General features: G+C 43.1%; 1 protein-coding gene across 2 annotated transcripts in view; it reads right to left on the reverse strand.

The window, feature by feature from the left end:
- Positions 1-7,783, reverse strand: part of ZHX3 (zinc fingers and homeoboxes 3) — a 64,540-nt gene extending 56,757 nt beyond the window's left edge. The window contains exon 1 of one of the 2 annotated variants that reach the window (XR_007130370.1): positions 7,634-7,783. The gene's annotated coding sequence lies outside the window, so the exon portion shown is untranslated. The remainder of the gene's footprint in view (positions 1-7,633) is intronic. The other variant, XM_047747023.1, reaches the window with a different exon arrangement.
- Positions 7,784-8,277: the final 494 nt, after the last annotated feature.

The following is an 8,277-nucleotide window of genomic DNA, read 5'->3' on the forward strand; positions in this document are numbered from 1 at the left end:
TCGGGGTGCCTGGGTGGCTCAGTGGGTTGAGCCTCTGCCTTCGGCTCAGGTCGTGATCTCAGGGTCCTGGGATCGAGCCCCGCATCGGGCTCTCTGCTCAGTGGGGAACCTGCTTCCCCCTTTCTCTCTGCCTGCCTCTCTGCCTATTTGTGATCTCTGTCAAATAAATAATTTTTAAAAATCTAAAAAAAAATAGCATAATGTCATTGTAAACAAATAATCATCGTGGACAGCTCACAACCGTACTTTTAGAGATTAGCATTTGCTATGGACTAAATATTTGTGTCCACCACAAAATTCATGCTGAAATTCTGAGAACTCCTGATATAAGAGTATCAGGAGGCAGGGCCTTGGGAGATGATTAGGTCAAGATGGTGGAGCTCTCCTGAGGAGGATTAGTGTCCTCACAGAGGGGACCTCTAAGAGCTCTCTCTCCTCCCCACCATATGAGGATACAACAAGAAAAAGGCCACCTGCAACCCAAGAGGGCTCGCACCAGAACTTGACCATGCTGGTACCTGATCTCAACTTCTGCCCACGAGAACTGTGAGGAATAAATTCCTATTGTTTATAAGCCACCAAGTCTGTGGTATTTTGTTATAGCAGCCTGAACTAAGACAGCATTACAGTCTGATATATATATATACACACATATATATATGTGTGTGTGTGTGTGTATATTGTGTGTGTATATATATACACACACACACATATATCAAAGTGAAATTTTTCCATTTTAATACCACTGAAGTCAGATAGCATGGACTAAAATCCCAACCCCACCAGGGACTTCAGGCAAGTCACTCGCTCTTAGGCGCTGGTTGGCCAGCATCTGTTATTTGCAGCTGGGGTAAGGAAAATTAAATAACAATTTGTTTGGAAGAACTCTTCAGTAAGGTAGAAATAAAAATTTTATAGCCTGTATTTAAGTGAGAGCAATCCAACACTGCCATGGGGAGGGTGAGGTCACACAGTGGACATCTGCAACTCCAGGACCAAGGTTAAAGTTGTTCATTGCTGAATTCCTTAAAAACTTGGGGAAACGCTACCTAGCTCCCAGAATTTACCTCTTTCTAGTTTTTCAAGTAAGGCTCCAATAGTGTATAAATTTATCATTTATTTGTGTGGTCCAAATGACAATCAGGAAAAGGTCATCTGTCCTGTCCTCCCCAAGGACAGCAGCAGCAGTAATGAGAGCAGCTAACAAGCAGAGAACACACGACCTGCTGCGGACACTGTCCATCCGGGCACTGCAGACGCTCTAGCTCATTTACTCCTCCTCACGACCCGTGGCAGAAGCTATTATTATTGCCTCCAGTTATGGGGAAGAAACTAAGGCACAAAAAGTCTAAGTAACTCCCAAGGGCACTCAGCTAGCTAGTAGCTGGTAGAGCCTAGTTCCGGAGCACATGCTCTTAGCACTAGGTGCTCCTGTCGTCAAAGAGTACAAGAACAAATGATCACCCAGGAGAGAGGCACAGGCCATGAATTAGAGTTCGGGACAAAGATGAATTGAACAAAAGATTCAAATGACAGGAGGAAGCCACTTCCAGACTGGAGAGACCTCAGAGAAGAAACAAGGAGGAATTCCCAGGATCTCACATAATTAGTGATCAAAGAGGGTCACTAAGACACAGCCTGGAAATATCTGAGAGCAATGTGCAGAAGGAAAGAGGAAAAAAAGAACTCCAAGAAAATGACAAGCAGATTATATGACAGGGAATCTAGCAGAGTCTTGATTTTTTTTTTTTTTTTTTGGTAGCAGAAGCCCAGAAACAAGGCGATGTAAGATATAACACCTCAAAGGCGGCGGGGGGGGGGGGGGGGGGGGAGATGAGCAAATCAAAATACTTCAAGCTGTCACCCGTAAACAAACAAAATGGTGCCACCCTGCAGACCAGGTGTCCTGTCAATCCTGTGCCACTGAGCCATCTCCAAAAACTGTAGTCAACAGCCACCTGCATCTCCTCAGCCCCTCCTGACTCCAGTGTGAGCTGACTTAGGAACTCTGTGGGAACTGGGCCGGCTCACATTGCTACCAGTTTTCTAATTGAGAAAACCAGTGGCGTGGCTTCTTCTTCTCCTGCTGGACCTCTGGGTGGCCATTGCTGGCCACTGCCTTTGTAGAAAATCATCTCTTCCTCATGGCTCTTTTCTACTTCTCCTCTACCTCTTCCTCTAGCATAAATTTGGCATTCTGGTCTATCTGCAATCCCATTTACTAGCTTAGTAATGATGCCATGGAGTCTTAGTTTTCTGGCCAAGTAGAGTAGCAACAATTTCCATATACAAGCTATAGAGAAGATAAAGGAAGTCACCTGAAAAAGCTCTTGGCACCCTGTGTGGGACATGTACTAGAGTGCTTAGTACGTCTCAATGTCCTGCACCTAAAGAACCAGTCTTTGCCCAGAGACCATGTTAAGCCCTTCTACTTTCCGTTTACATGTTCTACCTGTGGCTTTATGTCTATTCTCATGACTCTGACATCCTTGGAGCAAGCATGTCCCACCCCTTTATCTCTAGCCCTCACAACCTACCCCTGACTTTCTGACCCATGTTTCCAACTGCCCCTAGATATGTTTCCCTAGATCTCTTCAGGGTTTCTTGAGTTCAACAAATCCCAAAACAGACTCTTTTTTGTCTGTTTCCAAATGAGTCTCTGCAATCCCCTCGGCGCCCTTTACCCGCTCCAGAAGTTGGTCAATATTTCCACCATCTGCTATCACCTTCCCTAAAACAAACCAAAAAACCCCTCTCGGTCAGCCTCTCATTCCCAGTCTCACCTGAGCGAGACACTAGCATTTTTAGACACTGCTTCAAAACACGTCATGTTCTCTTCTCCATCACCACTGCAACCACCTTGCTCGAGTTCCCGCCACCGCTTACCTGGACGGCTGCCAGAGCAGCTTCACTGACTTCCTGCCGTCCGCACTTCACACCACAGCCAGTTATCTTCCTGAACACAAACCTGAGCATGGCGCTCCCCTGCTTTAAAGCCTCTGGGACACGGCCCACAGGATCCAAATGGAAACTTGTTGGTCAAACACTTGAGGCGCTTCACAATGTGGCCCGACATCCCTTTTTTTAGTCTCATCTCCAGCCAGGCTTTGACGAACTTGGGCAACAAACGTGGGCACCTTCAGGCCCAAGCCCTTTTGCTTTATCCTCTATCTCACAAAGCTCTACTGGTACAGTAACAGCAGCTCCCAGGATGCCTTTGCTGATTCACCAAACATGACTCCCTCCATCCATGTCTCCCTCCCTCCCTCCCTCCCTCTGTGTCTCCAGGACACCTGACACATCACATCTTTTGCCATTGTTAGTCTGCGTGCGTGCTACGTCCTCAACCAGAATGGGGACCCTGATGGCAGGGTCAGAACCACCTTTATCTTCGTATCTCCTGCACCTACCTCAGCAACCATCCAGCTCCGAGTGACACCTCAGTGGTCATTAACTAAATGAATGCGGGAATAGCAAAATACTTCTGAGTACCAGGCTGAAGCCCAGAAGAATGAGTACACCTCACAGAACAAATGCAAAGTGTGCAAGAAAAAAACAAGGGGGTAGATAAGGAATAGGGAGAGGGGATGCCAAAACAGGGAGAAACTGAGTTCCCTTATATGGAAAGAAAGGAAAGTTCCTGCTTTTGCTTTGATCATAGTAAATAAATATAGAAACAAATGTTATTTCTGGCACTAAGAAAACTCGAAAGATTGTTCACCTTTAAAATTTGTTCAAAAGTTGAAAGGAAAGAAAAACATTTCCCCAAAACTGAAGGTGTAACAGAAAAGAGACAACTAAGAAATATAAAAATCAAGAAACAAGTTACATACAGAAAATAGAACAAATGCAACAGCAACCATGAATTAAAGAGGATGAATTTAGATGCAAGTCATAGAATCTTCAAGATTGGTTGAACAGAAGACAAAATCCAACAATATTCTGCTTGGAAGAGATAAGCTCTGAAATGACAATAAAGAAGTTAGAAATAGTTACAAAATCACCACATAAAGTATCCATGGATAATGAAAAGAACAGAAGACAAACATTGCTTTGAGTTTTGTCAAGAAAAAAAAGTAAAAACTAAGCACACAACTAGTAACATTGAGAAACAAACAAAAAAACCAAGAGAAACTTTTTTTTTTTTTTTTAAAGAAAGGAGTTAGTTATTTTGAAAGCAAAAAACAAATACTTTGGAAGGAACCTCAAGAAACAGATAGGAGTTGCTGCTTAGGAGAGGTAAGTGCCTGCTTGTGGAACAGGAGCAGGAAACTTATTTTTCACTGCCTCTTCCTCTTTAAAAGTTTTATGTTTCTATTACAAGTTTCTGTGAAGAGACTAAAAGTGATACTATGGTAAATTTAATTAAAAAAAAAAAAAAAGAAATGCATGAAGTTGGAACAACTGAAAATAAAGAAAGGCAGTAAAATTGTAGGGGAGGTAGCTTGTGTTAATTAAATTTGGACGGGCACCTGGGTGGCTCAGTCAGTTAAGCATCTGACCCTTGATATCAGAGTCGTGGGTTCAAGCCCCATGTTGGGCTCCACATAGCGCATAGTGCCAACTTTAAAAAAAACACCTAAATAAATGGATTTTCTATTTAAAATGTAAAATTCTAGAGGTGCCATTTGCAACAACATGGACAGATCGAGAGGGTATGATGCTAAGTGAAGTAAGTCAGAGAAAGGCCAATACCATATGATTTCACCCATATATGCAATTTAAGAAAGAAAACAAATGGACAAAATAAAAGAGAGACAAAAAACAGACTCTTAACTATAAAAGAACAGATGGTTACCAGAGGGGAGGCGGGGAGGGGGATGGGTGAGGGGGATTAAGAGCACTTATCATGATCGTCACTGAGTAATGTACAGAAATGCTGAATCACTGTAGCATACACCGGAAACTAATACTGCAAGTTAATTATACCAGAATTTTAAAAAATTATTAAAAAAATAAAAAACAAATAAAATCCTAATGCTGTGCCTCACCCTAGACAAACTGTCTCAGAATCTCTGGGGGTGTGACCAGGCATTATTATTTTATAAAGCTTCTGAGATTATTCTAGTGTGCAGCCAAGTAGAGTTACCACCAGCACATGTGTATATGTTTAGTTATCTAAATATCTAAAAAATACAATGCAAAAGTGTAACCGTTTGAGATATTCGCGAATGGGAAGACAAAGACTGGTGTAAGGGAACAGGAGTTCAAAGGAAGAAACCTGCAGGGGGATATAATTAGCTATTGTGCAAATGTCTCCAATACACTGCAATTTAGGCAAAGAAGCGGGCAGTTGCCTAAGTTTTATTGGAAAGGGACATGACCCCTGGCAACAGTGAAATAATGGCAGTAAGAGGTAGTCAGTCTCTGCTCAAGGGCTACTGAGGACAGGAAGCATGTATGGGGATTCAAGAGAGGCTGAGGCGGAACAGCGTTACCGGCGTAACTGTATGAGGTTAGATGTGAGATAAATTCCTAGAAATGCAATTGCGGAGTCAAATGTATGTGCCTTTAAAAGTGAAAGGTCAATTTTAAAAGATCTTTTTTTTTTTTTAAAGATTTTATTTATTTATTTGACAGAGAGAAATCACAAGTAAGCAGAGAGGCAGGCAGAGAGAGAGGAGGAAGCAGGCTCTCTGCTGAGCAGAAAGCCCGATGTGGGGCTCGAACCCAGGACCTGGGATCATGACCTGAGCCGAAGGCAGCGGCTTAACCCACTGAGCCACCCAGGCGCCCCAAAAGATCTTAAAGGTGAACTAGAAAAAGCATGATGTGTAGAATAAAGAAAATATTGTACTTGATAGGTAGGAGAGGAGTGGGACAGATGAGCTCAGCTGGAGCGAGACAAGATGGCTCAGTGTTACCAGGTAGTAAGCGCAGAGACTAACAGAGAATTCTGGTGATTCCAATTTGGCTTTGCCCTTCCTATTAACTTTGTCCCCTCAGCAGAAACCTAAAGGAGAAAGAGGGCAGGAGCCATGCAGCTATCTGAGAGGAAAAGATTTTTTTTTTTTTAAGATTTTATGTATTTATTTGGCAGAGAGAGAAAAAGAGAGGGAGAGTGCGCGCAAGCATGCGCAGGGGGAGCAGGTGAAGGAGAAGCAGGCTCCCCACTGAGCAGAGAGCCTATGCAGGCCTTGATCCCAGGACCCTGAGATCATGACCCGAGCCGAAGCCAGATATTTAACTGAGTGAGCCACCCAGGCTCCAGAAAAGATTTTTTTAAAGATTTTATTTATTATTTTAGAGAGAGAGCAAGTGCAAAGAGCGGGGAGAGGCAGAAGGAGAGGGAGAGAGAGAATGTCAAGCAGACTCCACATGGAGCCCAACGCGGGGCCTGATCCCACAACCCCAAGATCATGACCTGAGCTGAAATCAAGAGTGAGACACTTAAACGACTGAGCCACCCAGGTGCCCCCCTGAGAAGAGAAGATTTGGGGCAGGAGCACTTCTGGACTGACTGGGAGAGCAAGGCGACCGGTGTGACGAGAACAGCTGGCGTGAAGGTGAGCACTAGAAAATGTGCATAAAGTTCACTTGTGAATAAGCTTGTGTTATGCCACTTCTAGTTTAGAGGACTCAGATACAAGGCCACTCAACGGTTTTTATTCCGTCTACAACTCAAAGTTAAAGAATGAGCATACTGGAAGGTATATATCTAACAGTAGCCCTGAGGCAATTCACCATAAGGTAGGAAGTTCCAGAAGCTATAACAGTAGAAACATATCTGCGGACTGCATGGCCCCAGACTTGTGGAGGAGTGGTTGCTGCCACGGAGTTGTCTAAGTCAGGGTGACGCGCACAGAACTTCCAGCATGATGCACTGTCAACGGCTCTGACTCCATTTCTTCCCCCTCTCTTTCCAAAAATTTCTAGCCAGCACATTGAAGAAAAACTTTTAACTTTATATGAAAAATAATGCAATAGATTTCCTTTACTTAAAAAGCTTTAACAGCAGCAGCAACAACAACAAAACCCCGAAGTCTGAGCACAAGCTGAGTGGCTTAATAACAGAACGTATTCTAAACTCAGTGTACTGAGTTCACAACTCAAATAAATAAATGACCCCCAAAACCCTTAAGTAGGGCACATGTACTTCAGCAAGTGAAGGCCAGGTCTACTTACACTGATTATTTGCCGGTCTGCTTTGTCTTTAGTTATTACATTAGCATTGAAAAATGTTTCCTATTCCAGAGGGCGGCCTGAGTGCATGGCTTGGATAACTGGTATTCAAAGTAGTGTTCTAGTTTTTCAAGTCAGTCATTTAATGAAATGGAAGTTTAAGTCTCGCACCCAGACTAAAAGCTGGCCTCGGACTAAACCGCACATTACAAAGACACGATACACAACTCAACTTTTGTATAGCCAGCAGTCAGCCTAAGATATAAGAAGTTCCTATCAAGTGATCTAAGAAATCACCTAAATTGTATATTCAATGCAGATTTTTGGATTCATCAATAAAGAGAAGAATCATTTGACCAAAGAGCTCAGCAATGAAAATGGAGGGAGGAGAAAATAAAGAATGTTTAACAACTATGCAAAGACTAAATATAGCTCCAGAGACTTAGGTCTTGCAAAGTCTGGTAACCGATATGGCAAGAAACTTGTTAAAATCCAGAAGCATACTATTTACCCAGGAAACATGCTTCTTCCTCCCTTCGTTGGTCTCTCCAGTGTCTACCTTCATTTCTCGCAGCCCTGTATGCATCTTGAAAGGTCCACTTGTTGCTTCTGTAGCCGCAGTTCAGTCCTGAGAAAGCAGCAGCAAACCATTACTTTATGAGAAGAGATAAAGCACCTTCTAGGAAGTGAAGTTATCCATGCTCATCAATCTCCTTTCCTAATTCATTTCCACCACAACTACACACAAACAGGGAAACCAAGGCCGGGGGCGGAGAGGAAGGAGAGTAAAAAGGGACTGCACAAACACAAACTAGCAATGAAACTATAAAAACGCTAGTAGAAACTGAAAAAATAATGAGTGGAAATAAGACAAACTCAATTCTCTCTGATAATAGATCAGAACAAGATGACTCGTAAAATGAGTAATTTTAACACTCTTTACACCAGTGAGTTTCCCTGTCCCTCTTTCTAGCTGCATATGAGATGGCTTAACAGAGATGAGAAAAGTGACCTATGTGTGGCCTTACAACTCCAAGAAGCACACCATTAAAAATGGGTTGCTTTCTGATATTCTTCCATTCAAAGCCCTGGGGCTTTCTTGGCATGGATTCTAGTGGTACAAAAAATGGTCTGGACTGTGAGTTCCAGGCCGAG

The sequence above is a fragment of the Lutra lutra genome, chromosome 9, assembly GCF_902655055.1.
Source record: "Lutra lutra chromosome 9, mLutLut1.2, whole genome shotgun sequence".
Lineage (NCBI taxonomy): Eukaryota > Metazoa > Chordata > Mammalia > Carnivora > Mustelidae > Lutra > Lutra lutra.